This window comes from Phascolarctos cinereus, unplaced genomic scaffold (genome assembly GCF_003287225.1).
Source record: "Phascolarctos cinereus isolate Bilbo 61053 unplaced genomic scaffold, phaCin_HiC Scaffold_7;HRSCAF=346, whole genome shotgun sequence".
NCBI classification, from domain to species: Eukaryota; Metazoa; Chordata; class Mammalia; order Diprotodontia; family Phascolarctidae; genus Phascolarctos; species Phascolarctos cinereus.
The window spans coordinates 154,843,849-154,863,704 of NW_027556180.1; the positions used below are offsets into that span (position 1 = coordinate 154,843,849).

Below are 19,856 nucleotides of genomic sequence, written 5' to 3' on the forward strand. Positions count from 1 at the left end.
CTTTTTAAAACTAATTTCTATGTCTTGCTATGCAGTTTTGCTATGCTATGCCAGCTTTAAAACAAATCTCATTTGGATTATCTGGCTTTCAGATTTTTTTTCTTTAATTCGTATTACATAGCGTACTTTTTCCTTTGGTAATTCTCGTATACTAGAAATACGCAGTGAAAAGGGAATCACACGAGTTTTTAAAAAAAGAGATTAAATCTGCATTATGGGATACATCTCAAGACTAAACCAATTCATAGCTACTAATTGTTTTAATATTAGTCAAGTCAATCCATGATTGCTTTTTTTTTTTTTAACAAAAGCTTGTGGTGCTGAAATTCACCCAAATTGTCCCAAAGCAAATAAATTAACAGACCTGTTGGATGAATCCAATAAGGATTAATCATCTAAATGTCCCATTAATACAAAAACTTTAGTTTCATTGTAATTAATGCCTAGGTACTTTTGAATCTATTTTGTTAAGGATGAGGACTACAATTCAGAGAATATTCTAAGCAATTCTGTTTGCAAGAGATTTTTCCAGGACTTTTTTCCCATCATTAGTTATTGGTCTGATATTTTAGGCTGCATAAATTTATTATTTTCCAAGTGGAGAAGTCTTTGAAATATATAAAGTCTGGACTGACCATGATAGAAGCCAATCATATGCATTTAGATGGCACAGGGGCCAGAGTACAGAACTTGGAGTTAGCAAAAAACTGATTCCAAATTAAGCCTCAAATACTGACTAGATATGTTACCTTGGGCAAGTCATTTAGATTTCTGTTCCTTATCTGCAAAATGGCGATAATAAACAATAAAGCACCTGCCTCCCAAGGTAGTTGGTAGGATAAAATGAGATATTGATAAAATGCCTTCCAAATTTTAAAGTGATAAATGTTTGTTGTTGACACATGAATTAGCTTCCATCATCAATAGAGACTTGTCCTTTCTAATTCTTTATGTAAAAGCATACCATGGGAAAGACATCATATTTCTATTGTAATCCTCCGCTTCTTTATCTTCATAACTATATACAGGACTTAATTCTTTAATTCATGTATTTATTTTGATCTTTGGGTAGTTTTTAATCAAGCCAAGATACTAAAATTTCTCTTTCCCTGAAATAGAACCTAGTGGGACTAGCTTTTGCTTGCATTCTATCTATTGGTTAAATGGAAAGATTCTTCCTGATGATAAGTAGAGAGTAGTGCAATTAATTCCTTAGACTCCAAGAACCACCATTTAGGCTAATTACAGATAAACTTGGGATCAAAACAATGCTTGGGGAGATTCTTTGTCCTCCCCAATCTTTTTATAGATATAATTTCATCTTTCTAGTGAGGTGTAGGTCAGCCACAATGAGGGGAGAATTCAGGATTTTCTACCAGACTATATTCTTCTGGAATTCTCTACCAGGCCTCAGAAACCTCTTCATGCTTGCTAGAAGATCACTTAAGCCCTGGAATTTACACCTCAGGAGTATCCTTCATCCCTGATACCTTTCCCTGTTGTTGGAAGGTCTTTCCTATCCTACATTTAAGGATGGCATTCAAGCTACCCATCTCTTTTCTTACCAGGCTATACTCTGAACTGATCCATCACACCCTTGGCCAGGTACCTTCTTTGCCCTTCCTTCATTCTCTTTTCAACTCCTTTTTATGTGTTGTGTTTTATTATTAGAATGTAAACTCCTTGAGGCCAGTAGTGTTTTTGTTTGTTTGTTTGTTTTATTTTGTTTTTGGCTTGTATTTCTATTCCAAAGAATTGGCAAAGTGAGAGGAACATAGCAAGAATTTAAATGCTCCTTCACTAACCTTTTATTTATTTTGTTCTTTGATGTTCATTGTATTTTGTAATTATTTTTCTCCAGTATTACATTTGGGGCAAGATTGCATTAGGAGCACATGGCAATTATGGTTTCCAGACTATTACCTTTTTAAGATGTTAGACTGCATGGGTCCTGAGGCTTGGGTAATGACAAAATATTTTTCATAATTATTTTTCATTCTTAAACTCTTCCTATAGTTCTAGATTTATGGAAAACAGACTGTTTCTGTGGTTCTCATGCAGCCAAACTTCCTGGTCTCTTGAGGACAAATACCACTAGCTTCCTAGGAGTTGTCTTTTCAGGTCTAAGTCTTCTTCAAGAGAGAGCCTTGTTGGTTGTTAAGTCCCTGTAAGTTTAAGAATGTGTGTGTATGTGTGTATATGTGTGTATTTGTTTCGTGGGCAAGAGGGTAAAAACCAATTTAAAACCATATTTCACTGATAAATTGAAGAATCTCAAAAGGAGGTAGTGAATGGTATTGTTTTCATGTCATGTGATTTTTGCTTGAATAATAACTAATAACAGTGATGGTTATTAGCACGGAGATTTTATTCTGCCCTCTGGCCCAGGGCAAGGTTTATGCTTTATGCCTGTATAAATGTAGCAAGACAGGCAATAACACAAATAAGGAGGTTGTCCTTGCTGAAGCATTCCAAACAAGATCAGGCTAACAAAACCTACCCAATCATTGCTGGAAAATATCCTTTCTTTAAATAGAAGGAAGGGGAAAAAATGAAATGCTAGGGATTCCTCATTGATAGTCCTGGGGAGCAAAAACGCCACTAAAATAAAGTATGCTAAGTCATAAGACCAGGGAATCCACTGCACTGAAGTAACAGGCTAATTTCCTTTATCAAAAAATGTAGTACCATTAGTCTCTTTTTAAAATGATTCTTTCCTATCTCTATTAGTAGCACAGAGAAATGAATCCTTTTTTTAACCTGTCTTCTTCCATCCCCTACTCCCATTTCCAGACTGACAGTGGTGAGTGCTTAAGCATGATGAACTAAAGTGATGAAACTCAAAAAATGGTACAATCTAATCCATCTGATGGCCAACCCTCATCCCTTTCAAGTTAGATTTACTATCCAAAATAAAAGGGAAAAGTCACCATTTCACAAAATACTAGAAAATAAGTTATATCACCATCTTGCTCTTATGAAATTGCTTTATCTTAGATTTAGGTTTCTAGATATATCTTAAAAGAGAAAACGCTAGTATGACCTTAATTAATCATGGATACTGCAGAAATTTCTCTTTTTTATGGCATGTAGTTCAGTGATAGAGATTCAGTGAGCACTTAGATACCAACACTTATTTACCATATCTGATCTTTTTTGGACAATTCTTGCAGCAAGTCAACAAATATTCATCAAGAGGGAGCAACTAGGTGGTGCAGTGGATAGAGCACTGCCCCTGGATTCTGGAGGACGTGAGTTCAAATCCGGCCTCAGACACATAGCACTTACTAGCTGTGTGACCCTGGGTAAGTCATTAACCTCATTGCCTATGGGGGGGGAGAACTTACTATGAGCAAAACACTGTGGGAGAAACTGAGACATATATGAAATGACCTTAGCCCTTAGGTGCTTAAAATTTGGTTGAAGGAATAAGATATTAATCATGTAAAAACATAAGAAATAAAAGAAATAAATAGTCCAGTATATCAGTATTAATGATGTTACAATGACTAAATCAGTGAAATACCCTTTATTTCTATGTTCCAAGCACCCACCAAAGAATGGGGTATACTAATTCAAAAGTAAGACTATCCCTGCTCCTGAGAAGCTTATATTCTGTCCAATAGGGGAATAAAATGAATACTGGGAAAATGAGATAATAAAAGGGATTTGGGGTCAAAAGGATAGTGAGTTTATCTATAGGGCAGTTGATTGACATAGACTTTCCAAAAATAACAATAGTACTCATTTGATTATTGTGCCCAAAGCAAGTGGTAGAAAACATGCATAGGCAAGAGCATGTATGGCAGCAGAGATGATGACAAAGTGTCAAGACTAGATGGTCTGATAGAACATGAAGCATGGCTTGTCCAAGGTCTGCTAGAAATAGTGGCTCAGTTGAGTTTGCACTCACTAATCGATCATGGAAGTACAAAACATTTGTTGGATGAGAGGTAATACTAATAATAGCTGATATTTATAGGGAATTTTGAGGTTCATAAAACGCTTTGCATACATTATTTGATTTGAGCCTCACACAGTCCTATAAGGTGGGTATTATATTATTATTATCATCCCTATTTTACAAATGAGGAAACAGTTTCAGAGAGGCTATGACATCCCCATGGTCACACAGCTAGTAACTATCAGAGCCAGGATTCGAAGCTAGGTTTCTTGATTCCAAGTCCATCATTGTCCAATATACCACACTGGCTCTAACTGCTACAAATTTGGAGAAGTGGGAGAAAACATTTTTTTGACTGGGGTCATCCTTAGGGAAGAGGGAGAATTTAAACTGAGTTTTGAAGGACGGATGAGCTTTGGAATTACAAAGTGAAGGGAGAGGACATTTGAGGTGGAAAGAACACTCAAACAATTTTCTTTAAAAAAGACCACTTTATGAGTTTAGTAGCCCTAAGGTAATAGGATTTTTAAAAAAATCTAATCAAATCAACAAGAGATTATGAAAGTACTTAGGAACTAGAAATAAATGTAGTAAGTTTCCCTCTTAATGCCATTGAAAGAGGAACTGATACAAAATTACTAGATATTAATAGGATAAGTTTCATCTTCCTTTACATAATGTTGCTAATTGAGCAACTTTTTAAAAATAGTTTTAATGGGAGCAGCTAGGTGGCGCACTGGATAGAGCACTGGCCCTGGAGTCAGGAGGACCTGAATTCAAATTCAATCACTTGACACTTACTACCTGTGTGACCCTGGGCAAGTCACTTAACTCCAATTGCCTCGCCAAAAAGAAAAAAATATAGTTTTAATGACTAGCTTAGAACTGTAAAATAAACTAGTACTGAAATGGTTAAGATTCACTTTAGTGTTGAATATAAAAAAAAAATTTCAAATGCTCTGAATGGAGGCTGATTCTCTATAGTCAACTGAATTGGATTGCACTTTCTAATCCCACTCTCCTGAATGTGTGACTTTAAATGGGTTAAATTAAGGACTATTTGAAAAGCCACTGTGGAGAGGGAAAAAAAAAAAAGCATGATACTGCTACATAGCTATATATATAGGGCATGTGCGCTCTGGCTCCATTATTGGTCAGCTGCTAGAATCAATGCCCATTTCCAACTTGAGGCCAAATCTTAAATCAAACTTTTTCTATGGAAAGCCATCAGTAGCCTTCTTCCCTGAGAAACTCATTCATCTAGCATAAGAAATGAAAATGAAAGAAAGAATGAATGAATGAATGCCCAATTCTTACTGACAAGTACCTCTTCTACTTTCTATCTTTGTGACTCTAGGTAAATCACTAAACTTGTCTGGGCTTCAGGTTATTTCACCTAAAATCAAAGTAATACTATCTGGCTGACTTAACCAGGGTTGTTGTGAGGGGGAAAAAAAACCCTTTTAAACCTTAAAATGCTACAAAAATAGAATTGCAGGTTTCAAGCTAGAAAAAACCTTAAATGCTCTTAGTCCAATATCCTTTCTTTCATGTAACCAGTTCAGAGAAGTTAAGGGAAACACAATCAATCAAAGTCAGAACTAGAACTCAGGCTTTTCTAACCTGGAAGTTTATTCTCTATCCACAATGCCATGTACTTTTTCTCCCCAGCCTGGAAAGGGAAGGAAGGTAAGGTCTGAGATTTGTTCATAAGTTCTTTCTCCAAAAGCTGGATAACCATTTACTGGGCATTTGTACCTGAGATTCTTTTGGGGTATAAGTTTGTTTATATGTCCACCAAGATCCCAACCAATTATAAAAAGAAATATTAATTATAAGAGAGAATTGAAAGAGGAAGGGAAATGGAGGATATACCAAATAGAGGATATACCAAAAATCTTGCTTTAAATCCTACCTCAGGTGCCAATTCTATGACATTAGACAAATCATTTAACTTTTCTGGGTCTCATTTGTAATATTAAATGGTTGGACTCTAAAGCTTCTCACACAGCTCTAGACCATGTCCTGTGATCCTAAAAATAAACTTTATCTATTTCATAATTTAGTCTATGGCTAGCCTGGATTTTGGACACTAACCATTAACATTAAGTTTTCTTTGGGTACTCATGATTCTCATTAGGCCAAGTCACTTCAAATTAGTGAACATTTATTAAGCACTTAATATGGGCTGGGCATATAAATAAGTGCTGGGTATATAAATACAAGCAAAAGAACTACAGTCCAAGCCCTCAATGAAGCTTACAATCTATTAAGAGGAGGCAATATATAAAAAGGAGCTGAAAATGGGGATAAGGGAAAGATACCCCATGAAGACATGGTGGCAAAGTCTAGAGAGTGTTGCATGACTGGTCTAAGACCTTCCTCAAAATGGAGTTTCTGAGCCCTTTCCCCCAAAATGGCACCAAAGGTGAAGAAGGAAGTAGTTGCCGCCCCCCCCAAGGAAGAAGCCAAGGCCTTGAAGGCCAAGAAAGCAGTGCTGAAGCATGTTCATAGCCACAAAAAGAAGATCCAAATATCTCCCACCTTTCTATGACCCAAGACACTAAGACTTTGACGGCAGCCTAAATACCCGCAGAAAAGAACCCCTCAGAGAAACAATGCCATCATTAAGTTTCCCTTGACACTAAGTCTGCTATGAAGAAAATTGAGGACAACAACACCCTCGTCTTCATTGCAGACATCAAAGCCATCAAGCATCAGAGCAAGAAGGTGGTGAAGGAGCCACTGACATGGCCAAGGTCAACACACTGATCTGGCCTGATGGAGAGAAGAAGACTTATGTCCGACTTGCTCCAGACTATGATGCTTTAGGTGTTGCTAACAGAGTTGGAATTATCTAAACTATGCCCAGCTATCCCACTCCACCTACAACAAAAAAAAGTTTTCTAGTAAAAAAAAAGAGGTTCTGAGAGAAACTCACCAATGGCAGAAGGGAGCTTCAGAAGAAGAGGGAGAAAGCAGCTGAAGTACGGTGGCAAGATCTGGAGAACTAGGTTTTCCCAGCTCTAGCATTTTATGATGTCACCATTTTCTTTGACTGGGAGAGAAATAAATGTGTCTCCAATTGCCAGAGAGAAAGGCAAGTGTGGCTTGGGCCCCAAGCTGAGCAGAATGAACAGTCTCAGCATACCAGTAATTCACATCTGAATGGTACAAAAATCAACACGCTCAATTTAGGCATAAATATTGATAACGTGTTTGTCATAACACACATGTTAGCTTCACTGCCTTGGCAAATTATCTTAACAAGCCTTCAGCAAGTACTATGGAGCTGTGGACCATGAAGAGGCCACAAATCAGATTTTTCTGTTGCCTTGGAGCCTTGCTTTTCATCAACAAAGCAGATCAATCACAAGTACCCCTATATGTTTAGGATAGATTTCTTCCTGGCTAGAGAAACTTGTTGTGTTCTCTCATTATCATAATGAGACATCATTTTTGCCCCACATCAACATAGCACAAGGCTACAAAAAACTCTGGATATTATCTTTTGTCCATTCCCTGTTTCTCGTCTCTTTATTTCTTCAAATCTCAGCTCAAGTGCTACCTTTTATGTGAAATTTTTCCTGACCCCACAATCTGCTGTTATTTCCCCAAATTACCTTATATTCATGTATATATAGGGGGATTTGGAGGGACAGGGAGGATTAGGTTGGAGTACTTAATATCAAACTAAGGTCTCCTGCATTGATTCCCAAAAGGGAACTGGAAGATTTGCATGCTCTGGCCCCTACTAAAGAACATGCATGACAAGAGGTTTTGGCCCCTTGGCCCCTACATTGGCAAAAGGGACAGAGGAAATGCTGTACGATTTTTGGTGACAGAGCCAGGAAGACATGTCTACTCCATGGACCACAAAGAGTGAGGAGAAAAATTACATTCTCTTTTAAGACAGTCTCTTTGTTGGGACATAACCAATGTAAGCTCTCTCCTGGACTTGAAATGATGGGGTGGGGAGGGGATTTAATTTTCCTGTACCCAATAGCAGCTATGGTGGCTACACATACAGTAATGAGAACATGTGCTTGCCTAGATGGGCCCAAGGATGGAATGCAAGTACCAGACCTCTTCTGCTTTGTGTTTCTTTCCTTAAGCCCAGCAATCCTGACAGATGGACATTTCCAGCCCTGATGGTAACCTTGTGAGTTCAAAAAGTAAAGTTCCAGAATCAGATACCACAGTTCTCAGAGAAGAGCACTGACACCAAGAGGATTCTGCATTTGAAGGATTAGAACAAAAACAGTGTCCTGGCTTACCAAAAAATATGAACTTTGTGAATTGCTTCAACAGTATACATGTGAGGTAACAAGCTTCCTAGAAGTCTTGACCTCTGGAGTGTATAACACAAATAGTGGATTAGTTTTTAATATTTAGAATATTTGTTAATGTGTACTTATTGTATAATAAGGCTTTTGTGTATTAAGAATCCTTATGCGTGTGGAAGGGAAAATAAACAGCTGCCCAGTACCTGATACTCTTTGTACATTGATAACTATTCTAGATAAGATCTTATTTAGTCAGGACCCTAGATACAAGCTTCATTTATTTTATTTTTAATTTATGGAATAAAACAAGCATTTCCATAACAGAGTATAATAAAAAGATGATTGTATATGAAACTGTGTATCTATTATGAACACTTTGCTATTCCTTTTAAATATATAATCATGTAAATTTCTTTTTATCTTTTTTCTTCCCCCACCCCTACCATTAGGCACAATAGGGGAGAGAGAGAGAGAAGGACAGAGAGACAGAGAGAGACAGAGAGAAACAGAGACACAGAGACAGAGACATGACCCATTTCACCAGGCAACTCCCTGTTTCAAGAAAGAAAGCCAAATGATATTTAACCTTATTCAATTATTGTAGTCTTCCCCCTCCATCTTTGTTTTAGGAGTGACTCTTTGCCAGGGGAAGAAGAGGAATCTATTAGGAAATGTAGTGACAGAAAAATTAAAGATGCTAATAATTAAATAAAAACAGAAAAGAATTATTTTATGCTGTCAAGAAAGACAAATGTATCTGTATAGTAACAAACTGGCAAACAAAAAGAGATTTGAGGCCTGTCATGTAAAAAAAAATTAAAAACCTTATTTATCAGCCTCCTGTAACACATAGGAGGAAATCATTATATTGGACTCTGCTCTCTTTTTTCTACCCAGGGAAGGGGCTAGCTAGCTATGGCAGCTCCGCCTTAAACATTCTTGCCGACTCTGAGACATGTTTGCCAGTAGTTAGGAAGAGCACAGATCACCATCTTCCCTTTTGCAGAAATTCCCACTCAAGAACTAACCATGGCTCATTTAATCCTTATTAAATGTGTGTTTTTAAGTGTCACGACCTCTTTGGGCCTCAGTTTCCTCAATTCTTGAAAAGTTTACAAGAAAATCTCAGAAAGCCCTTGTGGCTCTATAAACCTGTAAATCAGGCTAGGTTTTCATGGCAGTAAGGGAAACAGATATGGGCTTCTATTAGGAATATTGAGAGAGGATGGAGTTAGTAATACTGAGAAGCTGAGGGAATAATAAAGCCAAGACCCCCAAAACACTAGGAATAGAATTTTGTGACCACAAAGTAGAAAAAAGTACCTAGAATATAATCCTCTCTTTACATCCAAAAATATCCTCTTATTCATCTTTTCTTTTTCCCCTCCTCATCTTTACCTCTTAGGATCCCAAGGCTCTCTTTCACTGATCTTCCAAGTTAGTTGCCTGTTCTCCCTAATCTTCCTCAGGTCTACTCTCCTCCTCCTACATGCCACCACCAAATAAATATTCCTAAAGCAAAGTTCTAATCATATCATTCTCCTGTTCAAAAACTTTTGATGGTCTCCACTAGCCTGGAGTTCAAGGCCCTCCTTGGTCTGACTCTAACAGATCCTTCCAGTTGATGACTTTCACAACACTTCACTATAGCCTCTGCTCAGACCATTGCCTCTACCCAGAATTTCCCCTTCTCCACATCTTTGCCTCCTGAAGTCATTTCCATTTGGCATACATCGCACACTGCCTCTTTCATAAGATCTACTCAGTCGAAAGTGATTGCTATTCTGAAATCTCATAGCATATTAGAAACCCCAGAGGCCAATTAGTCCAAAGCTCTCCGTTGAAGCATGGATTCAGTTGTTTTTCAGTTGTGTCTGGCTCTCTATGACCCCATTTGAGGTTTTCTTGGCAAAGATACTGGAGTAGTTTACCATTTCCTTCTCCAATTCATTTTACAGAAGAGGAACTGAGAGGCAAACAGGCTTAAGTAACTTGTCCAAAGTCACTCAGCTAATAAGTGTCTGAGGCTGGATTTGAAATCGTGAAGATGAGTCTTCCTGATTCCAAACCCAGGGCTCTATATCCACTGTGCCACCCAGCTGCCCCAGGTTGTAGCATACTGGTATTTTATTATTGTTGCTGATAAACATGTTTTTTTCCTTTACTATATATTAAATTCCTTGAGGCCAGGGACTCGTCTTTTTTTTTTTTAAATCATAGGCATTATGGTATAATAAAAATAAGGTCAGAAATCTTGGGTATGAATCACGGTTCTGACAATTACTGACAATAGAAAAGCATGATCTGTGCCTCAGCTGTCTCAGTTGTTAAATGGAGGTACTACCTACCTCACAGGGCTTCTGTGACATAAACTGTATTGTAAACCTTAAAGTGCTATGTAAGTGAGTGACTAGAATTACTTTTGTCTTTCAGCACCTAACAGAGAGATTTGAACACAGTACTAGGTAGGCACTTACTACAAATTTATAGGTGGCAGTGCAGAAGGGAGGAATGAAGGAATGGAAAAAGAGAGGGAAGGAAAACTTTCCCGTATGCCTTCCTATTGATTCTTAGATAGAAAGTTACGACAATATTCCTTTTAGAAACAGAAATAGTCTTAAATGATAGAAACAGTGCTATACATATAGAAAAGATATTAATGAATGGTTTTGAGGAAGAAGGCTATGAAGAAATACAGAAGAGAGGAGGATGGATGCTCAACTAGGTCCAGGAAGGAAAAAAAAAAGCAGAGTTGTTATTTAGGTACTATCATAAATGGCCTAAAGTCCCCATAGGAAGAAGAATGATTCAGAGCACTTACTGCCTTTAGTTTTGTTGACCCGAAATAGGTGTTTTGAGGTGAGGTCAGTCCTCAAATATTTCGCTTGCAGATCTTATCCAAGGTCATAGAACTTGTGATTGGCAGAGATGTGATTGGAATCCATGTCTTCAGTTTCAGATTAAGCTAATTTTTTTTTCCATTTTAGCATATTGATTAGCACACAAATTCTATAGAGCAAAAATTGTGTTTCAGTTAACATATTTAATTTGTTCTAAAACCCAGACTCAAGTTATACCTGTGACAAAAAAAATAAGTAAATCCTGCAGTTCATAACAAAATATTGATTTCAAAGTTATTTAACTACTGAAATTTATTTTAACACAGTGCTTAAATATCACCTCTGATAAGAAGTATTGAGAGGAGCTAGGGAAGGGGGAACTGTGCCCTGAGTAGCTTTCCTAAAAAAAAAAAACCAAACCAAAAAAAAAAAACCCATTAACAGCAAAATGCTATATCTCAGGGGAAGGATCCTAGGAAAGTGAAACTCATAAGAGGAGAAAATGCAAGCTTTGTTTTTGTCATGATTTCAAAAGTTTCTTTCTGGGATAAATGGCTATTTTGTCTAACAGTGGGATGGAGGATGAATGTATAGTGTGGCTATACATCCATAGGAGCAGGGGCTAATATGGAGAGCACAGTTCTATTCTTCTAGAAAGTACACACCCATGAAATCCACCACTTTTGCATATGAAATAATGACCTAGAGCTGACTCACTCCAATATGACAAGGCATCTTACTGCTAGTCAATCAGAACATATGATTGAAGGTTATGATATTTTAAAGTTGCTGTTGAGAGAATCCTGAAGGCAGTATTGCACAGTCAAAAGAAGACTGGCTCCGTAGTCAAAGGGCCTGGGTTCAAATTGTGCCTCTGATTACTGTGTGATCATGCATGATCACTTAACATCTCTAGGCCTCGGTGTCCTGATTTGTAAAGTGAGGGGGTTAGACTACAGGGCCTCTGGGGGACCTTTTAGCTCCAGATCTAAGCTGCCAAGTCTTCTTTTAAAAGCTAGATGTTTGGCAAGAAGGGAGATGATTTGTGCCTCCAGGAAGGCTTTGACCATCTGGGAAAACATGATGGTAGTGTCAGCATCTGGGCTATCCATAGTTCCTAGACAAAGTATCAAAACCTGTTTAATGTACCCTACATATTCCAGAAAGATGGAATTAGAAACTATAGAAGGTGGATAGGTATCGACTCTATCCATTGGTTATTAACCAGGAAATGCATACTATTCTAAAAGAACTGTTTCACAAACACACACACACAATGTACACACATATAATGCATACATACACATGTGTGCATACATATAGACACATGATTTGTGTACATGTGTGTCGTGTGCATGTATGTGCATATGCCTACATGTATATAGACACACATATGTGTACACACATATTTGTATGTATGTATATACTTATGCAGATGTGTGTGTATATATATTTGAAACATAGCATGAGATTTAGATAGATTCAGAGCTAGAAAGGAACCTACGATTCAATCATCTACATCAGCCTCTTCCTTTTATGAAGAAACTCTGTCTTAGGCAGGTAAAATGACTTCTCCAATGTCACACAGATAGCAATTGCGAGACATAAGATTAGAAGTCACATCCTTTGTCTTCAGATACAATTCGATTTCCATTATATTATGATGATTTTGTATTGTGTCGAGTATGTGTGGAGATTGTGTAGAATATGCAAACTCTATTGAGCAAAAGCAAACCAAAGAGTGATTTAATTGCCTTTTCTAAATTCTCCTCCCTCTTGACTTCTCTGGTGCCTTTGAGATTGTGATCACCTTCTCTGCCTATAAACTCGACCCTCTCTGGCTTTGGATACCAATCCTCTCTCCTGGCTCTCTTTTCATCTGTCTGCCTGCTCTTTCTTAGTCTGTTTTGTCAATCTGCTTTGCTTTGCTTCTTTGTTCAACCAACTAACTGCTAACAATCAACACCAACTAACCCTAAGTGTTCCCTGAGACTCTATCCCTGGCTCCTTTCTCTCTTCACTCTATAGTCTCTCCCTTGGCGATCTCTTCAGCTCCCATGGGTTCAGTTATCGCGTCTATGTAGAGAATTCCCCAGTTTACGTATCCAGCCTTTACCTCTTTTCTGAGCTAGAGATCCATATCATCAGCTGCTTATTGGGCATCTTGGAGGACCCACAGACATCTCAAACTCAGCATGCTGAATATAGAACTCATTATCTTCCTCCCCACCCCCCACCCCAGCCTAAACTCTTCCCTTTTCTGAATTTCCTTTCTTATGACCGAGTCCCAGTCATTCAGTTTTATAATCTCCATGTCAACCTCTATTCCTCCTTTTTTCTCTCTCTGTATAATCTAATCTGTTACCAAGCCTTATCACATCTAATTTTATCACATACTTAACATATACTCCTTTATCTCTACTCTTATAACCCACCACCCTGGGGCAGGCATTCATCACCCTTCACCATGATTAGTGCAATAGCTTTTTTACTAGTATACCTGTCTCAAGACTCTCCCTTTTCTACTCTATCCTCTATATTGCTGTGATTTTTTTTTCTTAAAAAAAAAATTCTGACGATGTAATTTCCCTACTTGATAAATTCCAGTAGTTCCCTATTACCTCCAGGATCACAGGATCATATATTTAGATTCAGAAGGGACCTTTCAGGCCAATTCTCTCATTTTGCAGAGGAGGGAACCCTGTTTGGCATTTTTAACCCTACATAACCTGTCCCCTTCCTCCCTTTCTAGTTTTCTTGCCTTATTTTCCTCCAGACAGTCTACGATTCAGCTACACTGGACTAATTTCTCTTCCTTACACAAGATACCTCAGCTTTAAACTCCAAGGTGATTTATTGTCTATACCTGGAATATTTTCCCTCCTCAACTTCTTCTCTCAGGCTTCAGTTAACAATCAGCTCACACCTCACCTTTCCTTACACCCTCAAACTGATTGTGCCTTCCCCTCTGAAATCACTAGTCACTTACTCTGTATATATCATGCGTGTGCTTTGTTATTTTTGCTTTTTCTTTGTATCTCTAACACTTAGCACAGTGACTGGCACAAAGTGTTTTTAATAAAAATTTTTGGGGGCAGCTAGGTAGCACAGTGGATAGAGATCCAGCCTTTGAGTCAGAATGACTTGAGTTCAAATCCGGCATCAGACAGTTGACACTTACTATCTGTGTGACCCTGGTCAAGTCACTTAACCCCAATTGACTCACCAAAAAGCAATAAATAAAAAACAAAAGTTTTTGGCTGACTGTAACAGGGTAGAAGGTACCCATTAAGAAAAGGAACTAATAAGAAACTGACAATTTGAAGCTTATGACTGGTGGTGTCTACTACAGAGGGATGAATTAAAGGATAGCTGAGGGTGGGGGTGTAAATGTCTAAAGGATGGTATTGGTTAAGGGAAGAGATTAAGTCAATCAAGAATAGGATATAGATGAACACCACCAAGACTGGGAGGTCCTATAGAGAAAAAAAAATAATTCAAAAGATATTGTGCACATAAAAGGATGAAAGTGATTTAGCCATTGAATGCTGGTGTCAGATAGTTTTACAATGGAGCAGTTTTGAAGTGAACTTGTGATCTAAAACAGAGACTGGCCAGTGAGAGAGAGGGAATAAGAGAGGGAAAGGAGATGAGAGAGAAGGAAAGAGAGAGAGAGAGAGAGAGAGAGAGAGAGAGAGAGAGAGAGAGAGAGAGAGAGAGAGAGAGAGAGAGAGAGAGAGATGAGCTAGAATTGGCAAAATAAAGCAAGTGAACTGCATTCTGGCTATTTTTAAAGTTGCATATTCTTAATACAACTCACAATGTTGTTTAATGTGTTGTGGATATTGAAATCACAATGATCATAACAAAAAATTATAACAAATAGAAATACATCTGAACATTTAATGATTATTAACATCCTTATCATTTTGGATTATCCATACTGCTACCAATCTTCTGAAAAAGTTTATTCAAACTGGAAACAGAAACAAATAACTTGGTACCCTAGTCTGCTTCAGAAAATCCGTGCCCTGGTGAGCAGTAGTAGGTCAATCAATAAGATTTATTAAGCACCTACTTACAAAAGACTGTACCCCATTCTTCACAAGAACCAAAGAAACTGAAATATATGAGACCAAAGAGAGGCATGTTAAGTCCCATCTATCAGAGATATAGGGTCATAGGATTGAAAGTCAGAAGGAATTTTACGGATCTAATTTTAATATGCTAATTTTAGAAAAGCTGAGTCTCAGAGAAATTACTTACTCAAAATCAGAGGCAGTAATTGTCAGTACTAGAAATAGAGACACTTTGAACCCAGATCTACTACCTCCAAATCTAGTGTTCTTTCTATAACAAAACTTTGCCTCTGTAAACCAATATGAAAGGGAAATGGAAGCAACAATTGAGAACTGGCAAAATGCTAAAGTTTTTTTTCTTCTTCATCTCTAATTTCCATGATGCTTTTAATAGCTGATAATAACAATGTGGAGCACAATTTTCTTTTTTTATTCAATATGAATAAACTTATGAATAATATCAATTTACTGGATATAGGGTGGGTTTGTGTTTCTAGAGTTAAATGCAGTGGTTTGTTCTTATTTAGGTTTATTCTTTGCAATTATTATCCTTTAGCTTGCTGTTCTCCATAAACACATTTTCTTTGTGCTATACTAAACAAGCACAGAAAAATATCCTTTTTTGTGATGATTGAAAAACTCAAAGAAACAAAGCACGCCTATATCATTTACAGTGAGCTGAAGGATCCTAGGTCTACTTTAAAGCAATTAAATAAAAAAAACCCAATGAAACATGCATTTTTAAGCCATGGCTCATCAATGAGACATGCAAAGGTGACTGCAAAAATTAGATTAGCAGTAAGCTAATTTAAATCTAGCTTCAGAGATACAAGCCATTTATTATTGAATTGATATAATAAAATTCACAAATTATGGATTTCATGGAACTTTTAAACAAATTAGCTACAAAGTGTTCTAGAGAATTAAATATTTAAGTTTATTGTTATTGCTTAATGGTTTCTGGTCCGAATTCACTCTTAAAAAAATAATGTACCAAAAAAGGTAAGAGAGAAAGCCTATACTAGTACAAACAAAGAAAGACAAGTCACCCCGGAGAGTCTATGAGTCTCACAAATAATAAACTCCATGAATTTTGGTTTCTGGTATTAATTCTCATTAAATCCAAGCTGATACATTCTTTGGGAAGAATTCCTAAGTGGGATAATTCCATAAGAGCAATAAGAGGGGGGTGATCTAGGTTAATTATGAAATAAATGAAGTTTAACTTTGGCCTTTGCAATTAATTGGATCCCTATGGTTATTCCTTTAAAGATGTATGGGCCTCATGGTGGTCAGTATGGAGGCTCTTGATCAGAAGGGTGATACATAGGGGCATAGATAGATTATAAGCGGTATGCTTCCTTGACTATATACACAATGGTGCTAAGCTTTGAACCTTCCAATTTGATTCCTGGTTCTGGTTATTTGCTTCCAAGCTATTTCTGCCTCTATAAGAGGCTCTCTGTTTGTCTCAATTCAAATGATTGACATTTCTGATTCTCTGGTATACTTGACTCCTTGGGCCACTGATCCATGTGAGATCCTCTCCAGCTTCTCTGATTATTTTATTATTTCTTATCCTCACCTCCCATAGAACTCTAGCCTCCCTATTCTATCCTCTGCTGTCCTGCCCTGAGGCACCTAATGCCCTTGCGACATTGGCTGTCAAGTCACCTCCTGAATTTTAGTTCACAGACTTGTTGCTACTAATAGAGATTGGGTATATTGACACCAGGTGGCGGTACTAAACCACAGACACCATATCCAGACAGCAAGTCAAAGGCCTTGCCTTGCTTGACTGTTAGAGATTATACACATACATACACACACACACACACACACACACACACACACACACACACACACACACACTCTTATTAACATAATTAATCATTAAGCTGTCCCTACTCATTAAAATGATCTTTAAAGCTAACCAGTAAACATTAAGGTACAATCTCGTACCATTCAATTTAACCATCATTTATTAAATACCTACTGAGCTACTAAAAGCAGTGCTTGGAATAAGGGAAGATAAAAACCTTTATGTAACATTAATGTTGAACTTTTCTTCTACCAGGTTATCCCAAAGTGCTCCCATATTCAGACCTTCATTAGTGACATGATAATATATATTTTTTACAGATTTTAGAGATGGGTATGATGGCTAGCACTGTACCTATCTTTGGTAAATCAGCCTAAGAAATAGGACCTCTTTCCCAGAGTCTGATGAAGATCGTAATTAACTTCAAATTCACTGGCTCTCTAGGAATTGTGGACTATGGATACTTTCATTTTTCTATACCTCATTTTGAATGGTGTTCCTTCAGGTCCTTAACAATTTAATTGGAGAGACAAGACCAACACAGATAAAAGCAGTGAGCAGGGCAGCTAGGTGACAGAGTGTTTAGAAACCTGGGCCTGGAGTCAGGAAGACTCATTTACCTGAGTTCTAATCCAGCCTCAGACACTTACTAGTTATATGATCCTGGGCAAGTCACTTGAGCCTGTTTGCCTCAGTTTCCTTATATGTAAAATGAGCTAGAAGAGGAAATGGCAAACCACTCTAGTATCTTTGCCAGAAAACCCCAAATGGGGTTATGAAAAGTCAGACATGACTGAAAAAAAAACAACGAACAACAACAGAGGCCTAGTACAAAAAGCATTGAATAGTAGACCTAGGTCTCATCTCCATCACTAATTTTTGCTTGAATTTAGCCGGATCATGACACCTTTCTTTGTCTTCCTTTTCTAAATTCCTTAGTTTTATCTCATGTATAAGAGGAGACGGTTTAACTAGATGAACCCTCAGGTCATTTCTACCTCCAACCTTCTATCACTATGATGGAGAAGTGATGGACATACGGAAGAAGTGGAGTAATAGACAAAGCAAAAGTTTCAATGCACACCTGAGAAAGAATGTGTTCCTTCTTTACCAGGTGGAAGCAGAAATATAATTTTGGAACAGAAAAATACAACCAATTTAACCAATGGAGGAATAGAAGAATACGAGTGTACAAAGTACAGGGAATGTAAAGAATAATCTCTATATTGTCATCTCTTTCATAATGTTACAGATGTTTAACAATTAAACAAATACTCAAATAGACAAACAGACAGATAGATGATAGGTCAGGAGAATGTGAAAATTCTTGATCCATGCTCTCTCTATATCTCATATGACCTACAGTTTGCTTGCCATTCTCATTCCCAGTGTATAGCCTCTTTCCTAGTCAGTCACTCTGAATGTCCATCATCTTCTTTAAGATTTTCCTGTTATTCTCCATCATAAATAGCACTTACTTTTCCCTCTAAACTCCTCCATAGGCTTACACTGTCTTTCATCTTGTTGCATTTTCCAATCCATGCCCTTTACTCTATTGATTCCACCTTTCACCTCATTAGCTCTTATCTCCATTTGCCGAGCTTCATCTCATTCCATGCTGAAAAGCAGAAACAAACTCTAATCTAACAACCATCAACATCTCTCAATGCTTGGCCTTCCAAATTTGCTTCAAATTCTATTTTCTCCAGACACATAACTTGAAAAACTGCCAATCTAGTTTCAGCTCAGCTGCCAGTAAGAATCAGAGGGTTTTAAAGCTAGAAAGGACCTTAGATATGATTTAGTCCATCTCCTCTTATTCATGAGACTTCCCTACAATAAGATATTTTCCCAAAGTCACACCTTTTGTAAATTTGCATGTTCGTCAAAATAAAATTAACATCCAAAAAAAGAAAAAGAAAATCTGAATATATTCCAAGAGAAAAGCATCCCAGATTAGTCACTTCCTCTCATATAATACCATTCCCTTGAAAGCAGGTACCCTTTTATTTGTCTCTTCTGCTTTTTTATATGTGTAATTTTGGATATTGCCAAGCATACTGTGGAAACTCAGGTGTCAAATAAATGATGCTAATGAGATTTTTCACATCTGCATAAAAGCTAACAGGGAATGCTAATAAAAATATGGTATCATTTAGTAAAACAGAAGCTTCTATTTGTGACACTAAACAGTAGAAATACATGCTAATTCAAGTCATTACAAATGAATTAACACAATTTACTCATCTTCTCCTCAGTTTTTAGTCATGCAATGAACCCTAAGTCCCAGAATTAGAGGTGGTATTCTTTGGCCAGGTGTGATCTATTCTCTTCTCACTTATAATATGAACACTTATAAGAATGCTGAATGGCTCCAAATATCATTGGCATGCAGAAGTTTCAAGAAAGGCCATTTGGAAAGTTTGGAGGCTTGGCTTTGCAGTAGGTAGCACTAAGGATTGACTGCCCTATAAGTTAAATTCAAACTCCAGCATAATGTAAAACTGCAGTCCCTGGAACACATCAATAACCCATTTGCGGATTATCCACATAATCCAATAATCTTGTACTCTAAAACATCTTGTGCAGGATCATTGTCTCCTTTTTCCTAAGATCCAACTCAGATCACAAGGGTCTCTCAATAAAAAAAAAGTCACAAATATAGATAGATTACTAAGTATTGTTTTAAATGCTTTTACACAATGATGCTGCTCCTTGGATCTATTCTATGAGACTAGTAAGTAGAATATGGCTTTTAGACCTGGAAACACTATGGCTTTATGCTACCCAACCTACTCTGCTTAAGTGGGATTTGATAACACCAAATTAGCATATAAGAAAAAATTTAAAGACTCAGAAATTGAAGTTATTTAAAAACAAGCTCTCATTATATCCTCAGTGTGTGTGTGTGTGTGTGTGTGTGTG

At 37.3% G+C, this 19,856-nt stretch overlaps 1 pseudogene; it reads left to right on the forward strand.

Moving 5' to 3' along the window:
* The first annotated feature begins 3,798 nt into the window (after positions 1-3,798).
* Positions 3,799-19,856, forward strand: part of LOC110192682 (ubiquitin thioesterase OTUB1-like) — a 31,008-nt pseudogene continuing 14,950 nt past the window's right edge.